The sequence below is a fragment of the Medicago sativa genome, chromosome 2 (genome assembly GCF_051527215.1).
Source record: "Medicago sativa cultivar Bolivia chromosome 2, Bolivia_mono, whole genome shotgun sequence".
NCBI classification, from domain to species: Eukaryota; Viridiplantae; Streptophyta; class Magnoliopsida; order Fabales; family Fabaceae; genus Medicago; species Medicago sativa.
In genome coordinates, this window is record NC_140750.1 from 45,703,656 (window position 1) to 45,727,288 (window position 23,633).

Consider the following 23,633-nt stretch of genomic DNA (forward strand, 5'->3'; position numbering starts at 1 on the left):
AGGCTACAATCTCATTTTCACGAGAAGGGTCATTTCAAGACTTTCATTTTACCTTATTTAAAACAAAATAGGTTCACATATCATTTTTCAAATCAAGGGACAAGTTCAATCTTCTCATTTATCAAACTTGTAACCATTCTCTTTTTTGCGACAAGGGTCATTCCAATACTTTCATTTTACCAAATACAAAAACAAATAGGTTCACATATCATGTTTCACATCAAGCGACATCAAGAGATAATTTCAAACTTCCTATTTATCAAACTTTGTAACCATATAGGCTAAAATCTCGTTTTTGTGACAAGGGTCATCCCAATACTTTATATTTACCGAGGGGCAAGTTCAAACTTCCAATTTATCAAACATGAAACCATTTAAGCTAAAATCTGTTTTTCGCGGCAAACAGAAGACATAACTCAATAAAATAAAAAGAAAAAAACTCCAAAGTTATAAACTCAAAAGACAATCGATAAAAAAAATAAACAAAACATACGAAAGAGATTATACTTTGACGACAAAATTCAATATCTAAAAAAACTAAAACAAATGGTAAAAGATGAATAAAGAGAGATGTTGTGGTGATTAAAGAAATTAAATTTACAAGTGTTACAAGACTAACCTTGAGAGAACTGCATATTTAACGATTGATCCATTAATCAGGAAGCTTCGTATTTCTTCCCATTTAATCAAATATCACATTTTAGCGTCAACTGTCATCGAAACAAAATATTAACTTTCCTATTTATCAAATTTATATTAAACTAAAATCATTTTCGGTTTGAGGATCATTGAACCACATTTTCATACTTCCAGTTTAGCAAAATCCAAACAAACTCAGCTTAAAAATCATATTTCGCATCAAGGGACATCGAGGTACAAGTTCAACCTTCTCATTTATCATTTTCGTAACCATAAATGCTAAAACCTCATTTTTGCGACAAGAGTCATCGAGAAACAATATGATAGGAGAGAAAAAACATGTGTTCAATTTACCAAATTTAAAAACAAAATAGGTTCAAATATCATGTTTCGCATAAAGGGATATAGAGGGACAAGTTCAACCTTCATATTTATCAAACTTCTAACCATATAGGCTAAAATCTCGTTTTCGCGACAATGAACATTCCAATACTTTCATTTTACCGAATATGAAACCAAATAGGTTCACATATCATGTTTTGCATCAAGGGCCATCGAGGGTTCAACCTTCATATTTATCAAACTTGTAACGATATTAGCTAAAATTTCGTTTTCGCAGCAAGGATCATCTCATTACTTTCTATTTACATAATTTAAAACCAAATAGGTTCAATATTATGTTACGCATCAAAGGACATCGAGGGACAAATTCATCCTTCATATTTATCAAACTTCTAACCATATAGGCTAAAATCTCATTTTTGTGACAAGGGTCATTCCAATACACTTTCATTTTACCGAATACAAAACCAAATAGTTTCATATATCATATTTTGCATCAAGGGACATCGAGGGACAAGTTCAACCTTTATCAAACTTCAAACCATATAGGCTAAAATCTCATTTTCGCCTCATGTTTCGCATCAAGGGACAAGTTCAAACTTCTCATTTATCAAACTTGTAGGCATATATACCAAAATCAAATTTTCGCGACATGGGTCATTCCAATACTTTTATATTACCGAATTTAAAATCAAATATGTCCAAATATCAAGTTTTAAATCAAGGGAAGTTGAGGGACAAGTTCAACCTTCATATTTATCAAAATTGTAACCATATAGTCTAAAATCTCGTTTTCGCAACAAGGGACATTCCAATACCTTCATTTTACCGAATACGAAACCAAATAGGTTCACATATCATGTTTCGCGTCAAGGGACATCGAGGGACATGGTCAAACTTAAAAATTGTCAAACCTTTAAGCATATAAGCTAAAATCTCGTTTTTGCAATAAGGGTCATGCCATTACTTTCTATTACCAAATTTAAAACCAAATAGGTTCACATATTATGTTACGCATCAAAGGACATCGAGGGACAAATTCAACCTTCATATTTATCAAACTTTTAATCATATAGGCTACAATCTCATTTTCACGAGAAGGGTCATTTCAAGACTTTCATTTTACCTTATTTAAAACAAAATAGGTTCACATATCATTTTTCAAATCAAGGGACAAGTTCAATCTTCTCATTTATCAAACTTGTAACCATTCTCTTTTTTGCGACAAGGGTCATTCCAATACTTTCATTTTACCAAATACAAAAACAAATAGGTTCACATATCATGTTTCACATCAAGCGACATCAAGAGATAATTTCAAACTTCCCATTTATCAAACTTTGTAACCATATAGGCTAAAATCTCGTTTTTGTGACAAGGGTCATCCCAATACTTTATATTTACCGAGGGGCAAGTTCAAACTTCCAATTTATCAAACATGAAACCATTTAAGCTAAAATCTGTTTTTCGCGGCAAACAGAAGACATAACTCAATAAAATAAAAAGAAAAAAACTCCAAAGTTATAAACTCAAAAGACAATCGATAAAAAAAATAAACAAAACATACGAAAGAGATTATACTTTGACGACAAAATTCAATATCTAAAAAAACTAAAACAAATGGTAAAAGATGAATAAAGAGAGATGTTGTAATATCCCGCCTGACAGTATCGGAATTTTATCAGTCGATCGTGCCAAAGGATTAAAGTTTAAGGAAAATAAGTTTATGGAAAATATTTTATGAGATGTCAGCTTTTTACAAGAAAAGTATCAGAGTCGTTTTAAACACGTTCAAGGCAAGGGCAAAATGGTAAATTCATGTGGAAAGGATATTTAATTGGTCATGGCACCCCAAAATATCTTATTTTCCAATCTTCTTTCTCTCTCTTATGCCAAAGACTTTCTTCTCTCCTTCCCTCTTTCTCTCACGCCCCCTTTCTTCTTCTTTTCATCAAACCTTTGCAAATCTTCTTTCTCAATTAGCAAGGCTCTAATCTTTGTCCTTTCAAGATAACATGGTCATGTGGAAGCTTGGTTTGGCTTAGGGTTTGGAAGATTGGTTGAATTAATAAGTTAGGGTTTTGGTGAGGAAGCTTTGGGTTGGAACAAGATGATCAAGCAAGGATCATGAAGCTTTATATTGCAAGAAAACAACAAGAATGGAATGGTATGTACAAAGAAAGCAAGTGAATCAAGAACTAGGGTTTGGTCATGAATAGTGAAGATGATGCTTGAAGCTTGGAAATCAAGATCACAACATGTTTAGGTGAGTTCCATAGATAGCTTATCCCTTCCTTGGGTTATGCAATTTCTTGTGAGAAAATCATGAATTTGTTAGTATGTAATTTTAGGGTTCTAGTTGCCCCTTTGTGTCATTTATGAGCAATTATTGTTAATTGTTGCCATGCATATGATATAAGCTGTTGTATGATGTTTTGGAAGTGTAGGATGCATTAGAACACTTGGATTTGGAGATTTTTATGTAAAAATACGTTTTCTGCACTTCTGGACTGATGGCAGGACGCTTAAGCGTCCACATCACGCTTAAGCGTCCCAAAAGCGTCCACAGCACGCTAAAGCGTCCTCAAAGCGTCCAGGCAGCATTTGACAGCACTTATTATGAAAACGTTCTGAAATGTTCACAGCTTTATACAGCACTTTGTGAAAATGTTCTAAAACGTTCCGGAGGTTCCGAAATGTATTTTGAGCTTCGTTTCTTGCAAACTTTTATTGAAAAATGAACCCGTCAATTCCAAGTGTTTAATGTACAATTCCAAACAAGGTTCTAAACAAGATTAAGGCATGGCAAATCATTAACAATGATTGTTTATAGATGATACGCAAGAGCGAATGTTAAGCAATATGAAATGGGGTAGCAAGATATTCTTTAAGTAAGGGAAATAACTAGAGCCTCGACTAGTTGTCGAGAACTAGAAGTTAAGTAAGAATCCTAGGTAGGATAAGACGCGAAGTATATTCTCTTCGCATATGATCAAGTAAGTTTTAGCAAGCATGAACAAGTATAGGATTACCGCTAAACGGATCGACTCAAGGGTCCGAGGTAATAAATAAGCAAGTATATATATATATGTTTAACTTATGCACGACAAGACCATGATTTAATATGTGTAGGTGACATGTCTCTTGATATCCACACTAGGGGGATACAAGGGGTTCTCATGATGAGAACGATTCAAGCCGTAAGGGACCCGCATGTCACTGAGTAAACAAGACGTAGGTGCTCGTGTCTCTTGTTATCCACGCCAGGGGGATACGGGAGGTTCTCGACCTAAGGGGAACGGTTCAAGCCGCAAGGGACCCGCACGACACCGAGGGAGTCCGATGTACGTACATCGGTCATGTATGGGATTGTACTCGGGGTTACTCCACCCGGGACTATCCGTAAAATGAATCAAGATAACATTGTTTGTTCAACGCTAACCAATATGAATGAACTTAAGTACGTTTATGTATGTTACGATTATGATTATGGTTATGTTTATGCTCATGATCGAGCCATGTATGAATATGTGTAAGAACAAGAACAAGTTATGTTTAGAGCAAGCTATGAACATGATACCGATGACGATCTTAGGTTCCCCCTTATCGTCCGGTTTAGAATCGTGCCATGATTATGTTATGTTTAGGCCTCGATACGTAAAGCGTATCCTTGGCAATGCGGTTTTAGATTTCCCCCCCCTCGACCGCCATGACACGTATAGGATGTGAAGCCTATAACATGTGAGAGAAGACTATGACGACTCTAGTATGCACTACCGTCTAGTATACAAGTCCCCACACACGTATAATCAACCGCCAGGTTGTAATGTAGACACGTGGTAACCGTAGGTTTCCCCTTGAGGTTGCCTATAGCCTAGGATTTAGGGGAACTCACTGAGACATTATGTCTCATCCCAATCCTTATTTGTTTCAGATAAGCAGGATGTTTATGCATGTTCGGAGCCGGATGGATATTACTTTAAGGGTTCGTTCGTAAAGCCGCAGGACGTTATGGACTTCAAGGATGTATTTTTATGTATGGATGAGTTGTGTTGTATTATTATTTATACGAACGTAACTTGATGTAAATATTATTCATTCGAAGTTTTTAATTGTTGTATATTTTAATGTATCCAGTACTAATATTAATGCTCGTGCCAGACTTTCTAGATACGTCTGGTATGGGCGTTACAATTGGTATCAGAGCAGGTCGATTCAGACCGTGCCTTGGGTCATTAAGTTACAACAAAGGTAGTGGGACCATTGGGTTCCTGGTAAATGTTCTAGTTGTTGTTGTTAGTTGAGCCTGATCAACTCAATTTAGCATTCAACGATTAGAATGGATGCCTGAGAGCTGAATAGAACCCAGGAGGAACGAAGTATGTGGTGAAGAAGTTTGATCGTGCTAAAAGGTGGCCGGTGAACAAAGCAAGTAAAAGTGGGAATCCTCCGGGAATATATAAGGTATGTTAAGAATGAACGTTCCGACAATGTCGGGTAAGATGATAGTGATACTCCATGTATCCGTAAGTGAAGAAGTTGAATATATGTATTTAACCATGACCGAAAGTTTCGGTAAGAGTTGTTGTTGGAACGGGTTATGATATTCTGGAATGTCAGAACAAGGCTACAAGATAGTGAGAAGTCGACATATGATGACAGAGTCAGCAGGTTCTCAGGAATAGCAATATGTGAATGAAGTTAAGAATAGGTATGCTCGGAAAGTTGCATAAGTGGCAACGTAATGAGGTAAGCTATTCGTAGTGGAGTAAGTTAAGGATTCAAGAGAAAGTTTTATGTTATCAGGATTAAGGCATTGATTTCTGACGTGCCAAGAATTGTATCGAAAAGGGTTGATGTTGCCATGTATATGTTATAAAATGTTTCACGATGATAGGAATGAATGATGTGCATTGTATACTTGAGAATAAAAATTTCATGCAAAGAATGTTTTCTGAAAAAAAATATAGTTGGAGCAGCTCACCAATAGCAAGCCTGGGACGAAACTTTTAGTTTTCTACCAAATCGTTCCTATGTTTTGCAATGACTATTGGGGAGATGTCTTCGCAATAATCTTTTATGTGACGAAAATATTTTGTGACCTCAAGTAACGAATGCATATCATATCCTAAAATTTCCAAAGAGAAAGACATGGGCAACCATCAACGAAATCGATACGGTTTAAGGTAGCTTTGGAAGTTAATGTATTAAGAGTCAAGAACGAGCCAAGATCAAGAGTACAGAAGTTCCGGTATCTAGAAGGAAAGTCACAAATGTTTATGTATGAGGTATGAAGTAAGAAGCTAAAGTGGTGCAAAGTTATAAGAAATCACAAGGTTCACGGATTATGTGGAAATATGGCGTATCTCTCGAACCTATGTTTTGCTTAATTGACTTGCCAAGGCTCATTATGAAGTTGAACTATAAAGTTTAAAGGATTTTTAAAAGATTTACACGTATGGGTGATTGAGGTTGAAATTTTGAAAATTCATAAGATTTTCTAGGAACCGGTTTGCTACGACACTCGTAGAGCGGGCTAGACTTATTCGAGTCTAGGTTTGATGGCACGTATGTGTTATCAACTCGTTCTATGATTTTAGAGTAACAATCGGGGCCTAAACTCAATTTATATATAGTAGAAAATTTTCAACGTCAATGACCCGTGCGTTAGTTTACGAAGTTTTCTTTAAAAGAAAAAAATTAACGAGCAAGCATTAATATGATTAAGCAAAATATAGTATACGAGAATGTGAAGGTACAAGGTTAAATGTTTATGAAAGATATGTTCAAGTACAAGACGAGTTTGTCAGAGGAATTCGAGTTTACTCGGAAACAAGTTCAAGTATGACATGTGTGCCTCAGCAAGTAAATCCAACTAGCCAGAACATAAGGTTTACCCCCAAGTTAAGTATTATGAGCATAAGATAAGTAATCATGAGTTTTTGTTCTTACCAGGCAGTGGTAATCAGGAATGTAATTTTCACTCGCTTTAAGGGGTTAGAGTAATGGTTTAAGCCAACCGGTGGGAATCAGAGTAGCGCCATGGGAGCTAATCGTTAATCACGAAACATGGAATTTTAGTGTGAAAGAATTTTCGGTTGGTAATGCAAGTTTAACAAGAAAGCATCATAAGACAAGCGAGGAGTTCTTGATGTGATAAGTAAGTATGGATGTTTTTATAGTCAGTGTTGGCTAAGGTAAAAGTTTTAAGTATGTATCTCCACCAAGGTAAGATGAGAAAGACAAGAGTTGCCATATATGAATTGGTTAAGAATGCATGAATGATGATATTGGAAAACATGTTAGGTTCAGAAGGTTTCCTATTGTGATTCAAGTAATGATTGAAGCATAGAGTATGATTACCGGTATTCGAAAAAGGTAGTGATGTTCAAGTAATACTTGAAAAGATTAATTGAAGATTCAAGTTTAGTGTTTCGAAGAAGCGGAACAAGTTAATGTCAAGAGGTCCAAGGATTTTCTGCGGATATGTAGCGGTATTGCAAGTATGTATATCGGTTAAAAGGGAATAGCTCCTCTTCAAAGTTAAGCATGTTATCAAGAAAGGAGATGCAACTCTTGAGCTTTAGGTAATGAGAATCATACTTTCGTATGCAATACTTGTTGAGTGAAAATGATACTTTTTAAGATATGTTAAAGCATGATTTATAACTTTTAAAGGTAAGATTGGTATCAAGGAACTTAGGAACGATGTTTTTATTTAAACTCATAGAATTGTACATTTTTGAAACTGATAAGATACGTCGTAAGTAACCTCACTTAAGACGTACAAACTTCAGGACCAACTTGTTATGGACAAGTTTAGGGCGAGTTGTTAAATCTTTTTCAAAATATAGAAACTCGTCCGGTGGTTCTGTGGTGCTATTACAAATTCAGTTTTGGAAATGATAATATTTTTAGTTATGTATATATTCGTTCCAAGAACCCGAATACCAAAGTTTAAGAAAATTTCTTCAAGAAAAATGCTAAACACATATCGTTATCATTTAACAAGAGGCGGTACTTGAAAGTATGCACATGTTATGGAACAACAATGTCCGTATGAAGCCAATATCCTACGGGATACACAGAAATGTGTTAAGAATGTATGATGTATGTGCAAGTTTGCTAGAAAGTTTCAAGAACATGTTAACCACAACGTTGGTTATTAGATTGTCAGATGAAGTAACAATTTGATTTCACTCCTTTATGTCAAGCTTCATGAGATACCCATTAGTTTGGGTGCAGTAAGATGCAATAAATTGCAACGAAATCGGAAGATTTCCTAAGGCTCTAAAAAGAGATAAGAAATTCGTAGAATCGTCTAGATGATTAATGAAAGTAAGAGGCATGTGTCTCAAAGAATAGTAAGTAAACTGATGTATGAATTATATGTTTACCCAATAAGATTATGTATGCATGAAAAGATGTTTTAATGTTACAAGTAAGCACTGCAGGGCAAACCTGGTTTCCGGTAAGACTCCAGTTTAAAGGCAAATCCTGAGTGGTCAAGTTAATGTTAAGTTACTATATGAATGATTCATGTTAAGCGGATAAGTTATGGGTCCGAGACGACCAATTCACAGGTAAGTTTTAGCACGATGTTTTGAGATAGTTCTACGGTTTTAAGAAAGAAGAGGAATTACATGTTTGATAAGAAGTATGTTTGGAACTCGTTGGAGTCAGCATGATAAGATATTTTACAATTGAAACCAAAGAGGCAGAGTTTAGTCATGGTGAATGGTAGGAGATTTCTAAATTTCGAGGACGAAATTTCTTTAAGGGGGGTAGAATGTAATATCCCGCCTGACAGTATCGGAATATTATCAGTCGATCGTGCCAAAGGATTAAAGTTTAAGGAAAATAAGTTTATGGAAAATATTTTATGAGATGTCAGCTTTTTACAAGAAAAGTATCAGAGTCGTTTTAAACACGTTCAAGGCAAGGGCAAAATGGTAAATTCATGTGGAAAGGATATTTAATTGGTCATGGCACCCCAAAATATCTTATTTTCCAATCTTCTTTCTCTCTCTTATGCCAAAGACTTTCTTCTCTCCTTCCCTCTTTCTCTCACGCCCCCTTTCTTCTTCTTTTCATCAAACCTTTGCAAATCTTCTTTCTCAATTAGCAAGGCTCTAATCTTTGTCCTTTCAAGATAACATGGTCATGTGGAAGCTTGGTTTGGCTTAGGGTTTGGAAGATTGGTTGAATTAATAAGTTAGGGTTTTGGTGAGGAAGCTTTGGGTTGGAACAAGATGATCAAGCAAGGATCATGAAGCTTTATATTGCAAGAAAACAACAAGAATGGAATGGTATGTACAAAGAAAGCAAGTGAATCAAGAACTAGGGTTTGGTCATGAATAGTGAAGATGATGCTTGAAGCTTGGAAATCAAGATCACAACATGTTTAGGTGAGTTCCATAGATAGCTTATCCCTTCCTTGGGTTATGCAATTTCTTGTGAGAAAATCATGAATTTGTTAGTATGTAATTTTAGGGTTCTAGTTACCCCTTTGTGTCATTTATGAGCAATTATTGTTAATTGTTGCCATGCATATGATATAAGCTGTTGTATGATGTTTTGGAAGTGTAGGATGCATTAGAACACTTGGATTTGGAGATTTTTATGTAAAAATACGTTTTCTGCACTTCTGGACTGATGGCAGGACGCTTAAGCGTCCACATCACGCTTAAGCGTCCCAAAAGCGTCCACAGCACGCTAAAGCGTCCTCAAAGCGTCCAGGCAGCATTTGACAGCACTTATTATGAAAACGTTCTGAAATGTTCACAGCTTTATACAGCACTTTGTGAAAATGTTCTAAAACGTTCCGGAGGTTCCGAAATGTATTTTGAGCTTCGTTTCTTGCAAACTTTTATTGAAAAATGAACCCGTCAATTCCAAGTGTTTAATGTACAATTCCAAACAAGGTTCTAAACAAGATTAAGGCATGGCAAATCATTAACAATGATTGTTTATAGATGATACGCAAGAGCGAATGTTAAGCAATATGAAATGGGGTAGCAAGATATTCTTTAAGTAAGGGAAATAACTAGAGCCTCGACTAGTTGTCGAGAACTAGAAGTTAAGTAAGAATCCTAGGTAGGATAAGACGCGAAGTATATTCTCTTCGCATATGATCAAGTAAGTTTTAGCAAGCATGAACAAGTATAGGATTACCGCTAAACGGATCGACTCAAGGGTCCGAGGTAATAAATAAGCAAGTATATATATATATGTTTAACTTATGCACGACAAGACCATGATTTAATATGTGTAGGTGACATGTCTCTTGATATCCACACTAGGGGGATACAAGGGGTTCTCATGATGAGAACGATTCAAGCCGTAAGGGACCCGCATGTCACTGAGTAAACAAGACGTAGGTGCTCGTGTCTCTTGTTATCCACGCCAGGGGGATACGGGAGGTTCTCGACCTAAGGGGAACGGTTCAAGCCGCAAGGGACCCGCACGACACCGAGGGAGTCCGATGTACGTACATCGGTCATGTATGGGATTGTACTCGGGGTTACTCCACCCGGGACTATCCGTAAAATGAATCAAGATAACATTGTTTGTTCAACGCTAACCAATATGAATGAACTTAAGTACGTTTATGTATGTTACGATTATGATTATGGTTATGTTTATGCTCATGATCGAGCCATGTATGAATATGTGTAAGAACAAGAACAAGTTATGTTTAGAGCAAGCTATGAACATGATACCGATGACGATCTTAGGTTCCCCCTTATCGTCCAGTTTAGAATCGTGCCATGATTATGTTATGTTTAGGCCTCGATACGTAAAGCGTATCCTTGGCAATGCGGTTTTAGATTTCCCCCCCCCCTCGACCGCCATGACACGTATAGGATGTGAAGCCTATAACATGTGAGAGAAGACTATGACGACTCTAGTATGCACTACCGTCTAGTATACAAGTCCCCACACACGTATAATCAACCGCCAGGTTGTAATGTAGACACGTGGTAACCGTAGGTTTCCCCTTGAGGTTGCCTATAGCCTAGGATTTAGGGGAACTCACTGAGACATTATGTCTCATCCCAATCCTTATTTGTTTCAGATAAGCAGGATGTTTATGCATGTTCGGAGCCGGATGGATATTACTTTAAGGGTTCGTTCGTAAAGCCGCAGGACGTTATGGACTTCAAGGATGTATTTTTATGTATGGATGAGTTGTGTTGTATTATTATTTATACGAACGTAACTTGATGTAAATATTATTCATTCGAAGTTTTTAATTGTTGTATATTTTAATGTATCCAGTACTAATATTAATGCTCGTGCCAGACTTTCTAGATACGTCTGGTATGGGCGTTACAATTGGTATCAGAGCAGGTCGATTCAGACCGTGCCTTGGGTCATTAAGTTACAACAAAGGTAGTGGGACCATTGGGTTCCTGGTAAATGTTCTAGTTGTTGTTGTTAGTTGAGCCTGATCAACTCAATTTAGCATTCAACGATTAGAATGGATGCCTGAGAGCTGAATAGAACCCAGGAGGAACGAAGTATGTGGTGAAGAAGTTTGATCGTGCTAAAAGGTGGCCGGTGAACAAAGCAAGTAAAAGTGGGAATCCTCCGGGAATATATAAGGTATGTTAAGAATGAACGTTCCGACAATGTCGGGTAAGATGATAGTGATACTCCATGTATCCGTAAGTGAAGAAGTTGAATATATGTATTTAACCATGACCGAAAGTTTCGGTAAGAGTTGTTGTTGGAACGGGTTATGATATTCTGGAATGTCAGAACAAGGCTACAAGATAGTGAGAAGTCGACATATGATGACAGAGTCAGCAGGTTCTCAGGAATAGCAATATGTGAATGAAGTTAAGAATAGGTATGCTCGGAAAGTTGCATAAGTGGCAACGTAATGAGGTAAGCTATTCGTAGTGGAGTAAGTTAAGGATTCAAGAGAAAGTTTTATGTTATCAGGATTAAGGCATTGATTTCTGACGTGCCAAGAATTGTATCGAAAAGGGTTGATGTTGCCATGTATATGTTATAAAATGTTTCACGATGATAGGAATGAATGATGTGCATTGTATACTTGAGAATAAAAATTTCATGCAAAGAATGTTTTCTGAAAAAAAATATAGTTGGAGCAGCTCACCAATAGCAAGCCTGGGACGAAACTTTTAGTTTTCTACCAAATCGTTCCTATGTTTTGCAATGACTATTGGGGAGATGTCTTCGCAATAATCTTTTATGTGACGAAAATATTTTGTGACCTCAAGTAACGAATGCATATCATATCCTAAAATTTCCAAAGAGAAAGACATGGGCAACCATCAACGAAATCGATACGGTTTAAGGTAGCTTTGGAAGTTAATGTATTAAGAGTCAAGAACGAGCCAAGATCAAGAGTACAGAAGTTCCGGTATCTAGAAGGAAAGTCACAAATGTTTATGTATGAGGTATGAAGTAAGAAGCTAAAGTGGTGCAAAGTTATAAGAAATCACAAGGTTCACGGATTATGTGGAAATATGGCGTATCTCTCGAACCTATGTTTTGCTTAATTGACTTGCCAAGGCTCATTATGAAGTTGAACTATAAAGTTTAAAGGATTTTTAAAAGATTTACACGTATGGGTGATTGAGGTTGAAATTTTGAAAATTCATAAGATTTTCTAGGAACCGGTTTGCTACGACACTCGTAGAGCGGGCTAGACTTATTCGAGTCTAGGTTTGATGGCACGTATGTGTTATCAACTCGTTCTATGATTTTAGAGTAACAATCGGGGCCTAAACTCAATTTATATATAGTAGAAAATTTTCAACGTCAATGACCCGTGCGTTAGTTTACGAAGTTTTCTTTAAAAGAAAAAAATTAACGAGCAAGCATTAATATGATTAAGCAAAATATAGTATACGAGAATGTGAAGGTACAAGGTTAAATGTTTATGAAAGATATGTTCAAGTACAAGACGAGTTTGTCAGAGGAATTCGAGTTTACTCGGAAACAAGTTCAAGTATGACATGTGTGCCTCAGCAAGTAAATCCAACTAGCCAGAACATAAGGTTTACCCCCAAGTTAAGTATTATGAGCATAAGATAAGTAATCATGAGTTTTTGTTCTTACCAGGCAGTGGTAATCAGGAATGTAATTTTCACTCGCTTTAAGGGGTTAGAGTAATGGTTTAAGCCAACCGGTGGGAATCAGAGTAGCGCCATGGGAGCTAATCGTTAATCACGAAACATGGAATTTTAGTGTGAAAGAATTTTCGGTTGGTAATGCAAGTTTAACAAGAAAGCATCATAAGACAAGCGAGGAGTTCTTGATGTGATAAGTAAGTATGGATGTTTTTATAGTCAGTGTTGGCTAAGGTAAAAGTTTTAAGTATGTATCTCCACCAAGGTAAGATGAGAAAGACAAGAGTTGCCATATATGAATTGGTTAAGAATGCATGAATGATGATATTGGAAAACATGTTAGGTTCAGAAGGTTTCCTATTGTGATTCAAGTAATGATTGAAGCATAGAGTATGATTACCGGTATTCGAAAAAGGTAGTGATGTTCAAGTAATACTTGAAAAGATTAATTGAAGATTCAAGTTTAGTGTTTCGAAGAAGCGGAACAAGTTAATGTCAAGAGGTCCAAGGATTTTCTGCGGATATGTAGCGGTATTGCAAGTATGTATATCGGTTAAAAGGGAATAGCTCCTCTTCAAAGTTAAGCATGTTATCAAGAAAGGAGATGCAACTCTTGAGCTTTAGGTAATGAGAATCATACTTTCGTATGCAATACTTGTTGAGTGAAAATGATACTTTTTAAGATATGTTAAAGCATGATTTATAACTTTTAAAGGTAAGATTGGTATCAAGGAACTTAGGAACGATGTTTTTATTTAAACTCATAGAATTGTACATTTTTGAAACTGATAAGATACGTCGTAAGTAACCTCACTTAAGACGTACAAACTTCAGGACCAACTTGTTATGGACAAGTTTAGGGCGAGTTGTTAAATCTTTTTCAAAATATAGAAACTCGTCCGGTGGTTCTGTGGTGCTATTACAAATTCAGTTTTGGAAATGATAATATTTTTAGTTATGTATATATTCGTTCCAAGAACCCGAATACCAAAGTTTAAGAAAATTTCTTCAAGAAAAATGCTAAACACATATCGTTATCATTTAACAAGAGGCGGTACTTGAAAGTATGCACATGTTATGGAACAACAATGTCCGTATGAAGCCAATATCCTACGGGATACACAGAAATGTGTTAAGAATGTATGATGTATGTGCAAGTTTGCTAGAAAGTTTCAAGAACATGTTAACCACAACGTTGGTTATTAGATTGTCAGATGAAGTAACAATTTGATTTCACTCCTTTATGTCAAGCTTCATGAGATACCCATTAGTTTGGGTGCAGTAAGATGCAATAAATTGCAACGAAATCGAAGATTTCCTAAGGCTCTAAAAAGAGATAAGAAATTCGTAGAATCGTCTAGATGATTAATGAAAGTAAGAGGCATGTGTCTCAAGGAATAGTAAGTAAACTGATGTATGAATTATATGTTTACCCAATAAGATTATGTATGCATGAAAAGATGTTTTAATGTTACAAGTAAGCACTGCAGGGCAAACCTGGTTTCCGGTAAGACTCCAGTTTAAAGGCAAATCCTGAGTGGTCAAGTTAATGTTAAGTTACTATATGAATGATTCATGTTAAGCGGATAAGTTATGGGTCCGAGACGACCAATTCACAGGTAAGTTTTAGCACGATGTTTTGAGATAGTTCTACGGTTTTAAGAAAGAAGAGGAATTACATGTTTGATAAGAAGTATGTTTGGAACTCGTTGGAGTCAGCATGATAAGATATTTTACAATTGAAACCAAAGAGGCAGAGTTTAGTCATGGTGAATGGTAGGAGATTTCTAAATTTCGAGGACGAAATTTCTTTAAGGGGGGTAGAATGTAATATCCCGCCTGACAGTATCGGAATATTATCAGTCGATCGTGCCAAAGGATTAAAGTTTAAGGAAAATAAGTTTATGGAAAATATTTTATGAGATGTCAGCTTTTTACAAGAAAAGTATCAGAGTCGTTTTAAACACGTTCAAGGCAAGGGCAAAATGGTAAATTCATGTGGAAAGGATATTTAATTGGTCATGGCACCCCAAAATATCTTATTTTCCAATCTTCTTTCTCTCTCTTATGCCAAAGACTTTCTTCTCTCCTTCCCTCTTTCTCTCACGCCCCCTTTCTTCTTCTTTTCATCAAACCTTTGCAAATCTTCTTTCTCAATTAGCAAGGCTCTAATCTTTGTCCTTTCAAGATAACATGGTCATGTGGAAGCTTGGTTTGGCTTAGGGTTTGGAAGATTGGTTGAATTAATAAGTTAGGGTTTTGGTGAGGAAGCTTTGGGTTGGAACAAGATGATCAAGCAAGGATCATGAAGCTTTATATTGCAAGAAAACAACAAGAATGGAATGGTATGTACAAAGAAAGCAAGTGAATCAAGAACTAGGGTTTGGTCATGAATAGTGAAGATGATGCTTGAAGCTTGGAAATCAAGATCACAACATGTTTAGGTGAGTTCCATAGATAGCTTATCCCTTCCTTGGGTTATGCAATTTCTTGTGAGAAAATCATGAATTTGTTAGTATGTAATTTTAGGGTTCTAGTTGCCCCTTTGTGTCATTTATGAGCAATTATTGTTAATTGTTGCCATGCATATGATATAAGCTGTTGTATGATGTTTTGGAAGTGTAGGATGCATTAGAACACTTGGATTTGGAGATTTTTATGTAAAAATACGTTTTCTGCACTTCTGGACTGATGGCAGGACGCTTAAGCGTCCACATCACGCTTAAGCGTCCCAAAAGCGTCCACAGCACGCTAAAGCGTCCTCAAAGCGTCCAGGCAGCATTTGACAGCACTTATTATGAAAACGTTCTGAAATGTTCACAGCTTTATACAGCACTTTGTGAAAATGTTCTAAAACGTTCCGGAGGTTCCGAAATGTATTTTGAGCTTCGTTTCTTGCAAACTTTTATTGAAAAATGAACCCGTCAATTCCAAGTGTTTAATGTACAATTCCAAACAAGGTTCTAAACAAGATTAAGGCATGGCAAATCATTAACAATGATTGTTTATAGATGATACGCAAGAGCGAATGTTAAGCAATATGAAATGGGGTAGCAAGATATTCTTTAAGTAAGGGAAATAACTAGAGCCTCGACTAGTTGTCGAGAACTAGAAGTTAAGTAAGAATCCTAGGTAGGATAAGACGCGAAGTATATTCTCTTCGCATATGATCAAGTAAGTTTTAGCAAGCATGAACAAGTATAGGATTACCGCTAAACGGATCGACTCAAGGGTCCGAGGTAATAAATAAGCAAGTATATATATATATGTTTAACTTATGCACGACAAGACCATGATTTAATATGTGTAGGTGACATGTCTCTTGATATCCACACTAGGGGGATACAAGGGGTTCTCATGATGAGAACGATTCAAGCCGTAAGGGACCCGCATGTCACTGAGTAAACAAGACGTAGGTGCTCGTGTCTCTTGTTATCCACGCCAGGGGGATACGGGAGGTTCTCGACCTAAGGGGAACGGTTCAAGCCGCAAGGGACCCGCACGACACCGAGGGAGTCCGATGTACGTACATCGGTCATGTATGGGATTGTACTCGGGGTTACTCCACCCGGGACTATCCGTAAAATGAATCAAGATAACATTGTTTGTTCAACGCTAACCAATATGAATGAACTTAAGTACGTTTATGTATGTTACGATTATGATTATGGTTATGTTTATGCTCATGATCGAGCCATGTATGAATATGTGTAAGAACAAGAACAAGTTATGTTTAGAGCAAGCTATGAACATGATACCGATGACGATCTTAGGTTCCCCCTTATCGTCCAGTTTAGAATCGTGCCATGATTATGTTATGTTTAGGCCTCGATACGTAAAGCGTATCCTTGGCAATGCGGTTTTAGATTTCCCCCCCCCCTCGACCGCCATGACACGTATAGGATGTGAAGCCTATAACATGTGAGAGAAGACTATGACGACTCTAGTATGCACTACCGTCTAGTATACAAGTCCCCACACACGTATAATCAACCGCCAGGTTGTAATGTAGACACGTGGTAACCGTAGGTTTCCCCTTGAGGTTGCCTATAGCCTAGGATTTAGGGGAACTCACTGAGACATTATGTCTCATCCCAATCCTTATTTGTTTCAGATAAGCAGGATGTTTATGCATGTTCGGAGCCGGATGGATATTACTTTAAGGGTTCGTTCGTAAAGCCGCAGGACGTTATGGACTTCAAGGATGTATTTTTATGTATGGATGAGTTGTGTTGTATTATTATTTATACGAACGTAACTTGATGTAAATATTATTCATTCGAAGTTTTTAATTGTTGTATATTTTAATGTATCCAGTACTAATATTAATGCTCGTGCCAGACTTTCTAGATACGTCTAGTATGGGCGTTACAGATGTTGTGGTGATTAAAGAAATTAAATTTACAAGTGTTACAAGACCAACCTTGAGAGAACTGCATATTTAACGATTGATCCATTAATCAAGAAGCTTCGTATTTCTTCCCATTTAATCAAATATCACATTTTAGCGTCAACTGTCATCGAAACAAAATATTAACTTTCCTATTTATCAAATTTATATTAAACTAAAATCATTTTCGGTTTGAGGATCATTGAACCACATTTTCATACTTCCAGTTTAGCAAAATCCAAACAAACTCAGCTTAAAAATCATATTTCGCATCAAGGGACATCGAGGTACAAGTTCAACCTTCTCATTTATCATTTTCGTAACCATAAATGCTAAAACCTCATTTTTGCGACAAGAGTCATCGAGAAACAATATGATAGGAGAGAAAAAACATGTGTTCAATTTACCAAATTTAAAAAACAAAATAGGTTCAAATATCATGTTTCGCATAAAGGGATATAGAGGGACAAGTTCAACCTTCATATTTATCAAACTTCTAACCATATAGGCTAAAATCTCGTTTTCGCGACAATGAACATTCCAATACTTTCATTTTACCGAATATGAAACCAAATAGGTTCACATATCATGTTTTGCATCAAGGGCCATCGAGGGTTCAACCTTCATATTTATCAAACTTGTAACGATATTAGCTAAAATTTCGTTTTCGCAGCAAGGATCATCTCATTACTTTCTATTTACATAATTTAAAACCAAATAGGTTCAATATTATGTTACGCATCAAAGGACATCGAGGGACAAATTCATCCTTCATATTTATCAAACTTCTAACCATATAGGCTAAAATCTCATTTTTGTGACAAGGGTCATTCCAATACACTTTCATTTTACCGAATACAAAACCAAATAGTTTCATATATCATATTTTGCATCAAGGGACATCGAGGGACAAGTTCAACCTTTATCAAACTTCAAACCATATAGGCTAAAATCTCATTTTCGCCTCATGTTTCGCATCAAGGGACAAGTTCAAACTTCTCATTTATCAAACTTGTAGGCATATATACCAAAATCAAATTTTCGCGACATGGGTCATTCCAATACTTTTATATTACCGAATTTAAAATCAAATATGTCCAAATATCAAGTTTTAAATCAAGGGAAGTTGAGGGACAAGTTCAACCTTCATATTTATCAAAATTGTAACCATATAGTCTAAAATCTCGTTTTCGCAACAAGGGACATTCCAATACCTTCATTTTACCGAATACGAAACCAAATAGGTTCACATATCATGTTTCGCGTCAAGGGACATCGAGGGACATGGTCAAACTTAAAAATTGTCAAACCTTTAAGCATATAAGCTAAAATCTCGTTTTTGCAATAAGGGTCATGCCATTACTTTCTGTTACCAAATTTAAAACCAAATAGGTTCACATATTATGTTACGCATCAAAGGACATCGAGGGACAAATTCAACCTTCATATTTATCAAACTTTTAATCATATAGGCTACAATCTCATTTTCACGAGAAGGGTCATTTCAAGACTTTCATTTTACCTTATTTAAAACAAAATAGGTTCACATATCATTTTTCAAATCAAGGGACAAGTTCAATCTTCTCATTTATCAAACTTGTAACCATTCTCTTTTTTGCGACAAGGGTCATTCCAATACTTTCATTTTACCAAATACAAAAACAAATAGGTTCACATATCATGTTTCACATCAAGCGACATCAAGAGATAATTTCAAACTTCCCATTTATCAAACTTTGTAACCATATAGGCTAAAATCTCGTTTTTGTGACAAGGGTCATCCCAATACTTTATATTTACCGAGGGGCAAGTTCAAACTTCCAATTTATCAAACATGAAACCATTTAAGCTAAAATCTGTTTTTCGCGGCAAACAGAAGACATAACTCAATAAAATAAAAAGAAAAAAACTCCAAAGTTATAAACTCAAAAGACAATCGATAAAAAAAATAAACAAAACATACGAAAGAGATTATACTTTGACGACAAAATTCAATATCTAAAAAAACTAAAACAAATGGTAAAAGATGAATAAAGAGAGATGTTGTGGTGATTAAAGAAATTAAATTTACAAGTGTTACAAGACTAACCTTGAGAGAACTGCATATTTAACGATTGATCCATTAATCAAGAAGCTTCGTATTTCTTCCCATTTAATCAAATATCACATTTTAGCGTCAACTGTCATCGAAACAAAATATTAACTTTCCTATTTATCAAATTTATATTAAACTAAAATCATTTTCGGTTTGAGGATCATTGAACCACATTTTCATACTTCCAGTTTAGCAAAATCCAAACAAACTCAGCTTAAAAATAATATTTCGCATCAAGGGACATCGAGGTACAAGTTCAACCTTCATATTTATCAAACTTCTAACCATATAGGCTAAAATCTCGTTTTCGTGACAATGAACATTCCAATACTTTCATTTTACCGAATATGAAACCAAATAGGTTCACATATCATGTTTTGCATCAAGGGCCATCGAGGGTTCAACCTTCATATTTATCAAACTTGTAACGATATTAGCTAAAATTTCGTTTTCGCAGCAAGGATCATCTCATTACTTTCTATTTACATAATTTAAAACCAAATAGGTTCAATATTATGTTACGCATCAAAGGACATCGAGGGACAAATTCATCCTTCATATTTATCAAACTTCTAACCATATAGGCTAAAATCTCATTTTTGTGACAAGGGTCATTCCAATACACTTTCATTTTACCGAATACAAAACCAAATAGTTTCATATATCATATTTTGCATCAAGGGACATCGAGGGACAAGTTCAACCTTTATCAAACTTCAAACCATATAGGCTAAAATCTCATTTTCGCCTCATGTTTCGCATCAAGGGACAAGTTCAAACTTCTCATTTATCAAACTTGTAGGCATATATACCAAAATCAAATTTTCTCGACATGGGTCATTCCAATACTTTTATATTACCGAATTTAAAATCAAATATGTCCAAATATCAAGTTTTAAATCAAGGGAAGTTGAGGGACAAGTTCAACCTTCATATTTATCAAAATTGTAATCATATAGTCTAAAATCTCGTTTTCGCAACAAGGGACATTCCAATACCTTCATTTTACCGAATACGAAACCAAATAGGTTCACATATCATGTTTCGCGTCAAGGGACATCGAGGGACATGGTCAAACTTAAAAATTGTCAAACCTTTAAGCATATAAGCTAAAATCTCGTTTTTGCAATAAGGGTCATGCCATTACTTTCTGTTACCAAATTTAAAACCAAATAGGTTCATATATTATGTTACGCATCAAAGGACATCGAGGGACAAATTCAACCTTCATATTTATCAAACTTTTAATCATATAGGCTACAATCTCATTTTCACGAGAAGGGTCATTTCAAGACTTTCATTTTACCTTATTTAAAACAAAATAGGTTCACATATCATTTTTCAAATCAAGGGACAAGTTCAATCTTCTCATTTATCAAACTTGTAACCATTCTCTTTTTTGCGACAAGGGTCATTCCAATACTTTCATTTTACCAAATACAAAAACAAATAGGTTCACATATCATGTTTCACATCAAGCGACATCAAGAGATAATTTCAAACTTCCCATTTATCAAACTTTGTAACCATATAGGCTAAAATCTCGTTTTTGTGACAAGGGTCATCCCAATACTTTATATTTACCGAGGGGCAAGTTCAAACTTCCAATTTATCAAACATGAAACCATTTAAGCTAAAATCTGTTTTTCGCGGCAAACAGAAGACATAACTCAATAAAATAAAAAGAAAAAAACTCCAAAGTTATAAACTCAAAAGACAATCGATAAAAAAAATAAACAAAACATACGAAAGAGATTATACTTTGACGACAAAATTCAATATCTAAAAAAACTAAAACAAATGGTAAAAGATGAATAAAGAGAGATGTTGTGGTGATTAAAGAAATTAAATTTACAAGTGTTACAAGACTAACCTTGAGAGAACTGCATATTTAACGATTGATCCATTAATCAAGAAGCTTCGTATTTCTTCCCATTTAATCAAATATCACATTTTAGCGTCAACTGTCATCGAAACAAAATATTAACTTTCCTATTTATCAAATTTATATTAAACTAAAATCATTTTCGGTTTGAGGATCATTGAACCACATTTTCATACTTCCAGTTTAGCAAAATCCAAACAAACTCAGCTTAAAAATCATATTTCGCATCAAGGGACATCGAGGTACAAGTTCAACCTTCTCATTTATCATTTTCGTAACCATAAATGCTAAAACCTCATTTTTGCGACAAGAGTCATCGAGAAACAATATGATAGGAGAGAAAAAACATGTGTTCAATTTACCAAATTTAAAAACAAAATAGGTTCAAATATCATGTTTCGCATAAAGGGATATAGAGGGACAAGTTCAACCTTCATATTTATCAAACTTCTAACCATATAGGCTAAAATCTCGTTTTCGCGACAATGAACATTCCAATACTTTCATTTTACCGAATATGAAACCAAATAGGTTCACATATCATGTTTTGCATCAAGGGCCATCGAGGGTTCAACCTTCATATTTATCAAACTTGTAACGATATTAGCTAAAATTTCGTTTTCGCAGCAAGGATCATCTCATTACTTTCTATTTACATAATTTAAAACCAAATAGGTTCAATATTATGTTACGCATCAAAGGACATCGAGGGACAAATTCATCCTTCATATTTATCAAACTTCTAACCATATAGGCTAAAATCTCATTTTTGTGACAAGGGTCATTCCAATACACTTTCATTTTACCGAATACAAAACCAAATAGTTTCATATATCATATTTTGCATCAAGGGACATCGAGGGACAAGTTCAACCTTTATCAAACTTCAAACCATATAGGCTAAAATCTCATTTTCGCCTCATGTTTCGCATCAAGGGACAAGTTCAAACTTCTCATTTATCAAACTTGTAGGCATATATACCAAAATCAAATTTTCGCGACATGGGTCATTCCAATACTTTTATATTACCGAATTTAAAATCAAATATGTCCAAATATCAAGTTTTAAATCAAGGGAAGTTGAGGGACAAGTTCAACCTTCATATTTATCAAAATTGTAACCATATAGTCTAAAATCTCGTTTTCGCAACAAGGGACATTCCAATACCTTCATTTTACCGAATACGAAACCAAATAGGTTCACATATCATGTTTCGCGTCAAGGGACATCGAGGGACATGGTCAAACTTAAAAATTGTCAAACCTTTAAGCATATAAGCTAAAATCTCGTTTTTGCAATAAGGGTCATGCCATTACTTTCTGTTACCAAATTTAAAACCAAATAGGTTCACATATTATGTTACGCATCAAAGGACATCGAGGGACAAATTCAACCTTCATATTTATCAAACTTTTAATCATATAGGCTACAATCTCATTTTCACGAGAAGGGTCATTTCAAGACTTTCATTTTACCTTATTTAAAACAAAATAGGTTCACATATCATTTTTCAAATCAAGGGACAAGTTCAATCTTCTCATTTATCAAACTTGTAACCATTCTCTTTTTTGCGACAAGGGTCATTCCAATACTTTCATTTTACCAAATACAAAAACAAATAGGTTCACATATCATGTTTCACATCAAGCGACATCAAGAGATAATTTCAAACTTCCCATTTATCAAACTTTGTAACCATATAGGCTAAAATCTCGTTTTTGTGACAAGGGTCATCCCAATACTTTATATTTACCGAGGGGCAAGTTCAAACTTCCAATTTATCAAACATGAAACCATTTAAGCTAAAATCTGTTTTTCGCGGCAAACAGAAGACATAACTCAATAAAATAAAAAGAAAAAAACTCCAAAGTTATAAACTCAAAAGACAATCGATAAAAAAAATAAACAAAACATACGAAAGAGATTATACTTTGACGACAAAATTCAATATCTAATAAAACTAAAACAAATGGTAAAAGATGAATAAAGAGAGATGTTGTGGTGATTAAAGAAATTAAATTTACAAGTGTTACAAGACTAACCTTGAGAGAACTGCATATTTAACGATTGATCCATTAATCAAGAAGCTTCGTATTTCTTCCCATTTAATCAAATATCACATTTTAGCGTCAACTGTCATCGAAACAAAATATTAACTTTCCTATTTATCAAAT

At 35.3% G+C, this 23,633-nt stretch overlaps 3 long non-coding RNA genes across 3 annotated transcripts; all 3 read left to right on the plus strand.

Annotated features, from left to right (window-relative positions):
- Positions 1-2,844: 2,844 nt before the first annotated feature.
- LOC146946884 (uncharacterized) lies at positions 2,845-5,113 on the plus strand. Its single transcript, XR_015026844.1, has 2 exons — positions 2,845-3,247; positions 4,916-5,113. It is a non-coding gene; the product is annotated as an uncharacterized LOC146946884 (long non-coding RNA).
- Positions 5,114-8,904: 3,791 nt separating this feature from the next.
- Positions 8,905-11,257, plus strand: LOC146946885 (uncharacterized). The gene is made up of 2 exons (XR_015026845.1): positions 8,905-9,389; positions 11,060-11,257. It is a non-coding gene; the product is annotated as an uncharacterized LOC146946885 (long non-coding RNA).
- Positions 11,258-12,015: 758 nt separating this feature from the next.
- Positions 12,016-17,400, plus strand: LOC146946886 (uncharacterized). The gene is made up of 2 exons (XR_015026846.1): positions 12,016-15,532; positions 17,203-17,400. It is a non-coding gene; the product is annotated as an uncharacterized LOC146946886 (long non-coding RNA).
- The last annotated feature ends 6,233 nt before the right edge of the window (positions 17,401-23,633 follow it).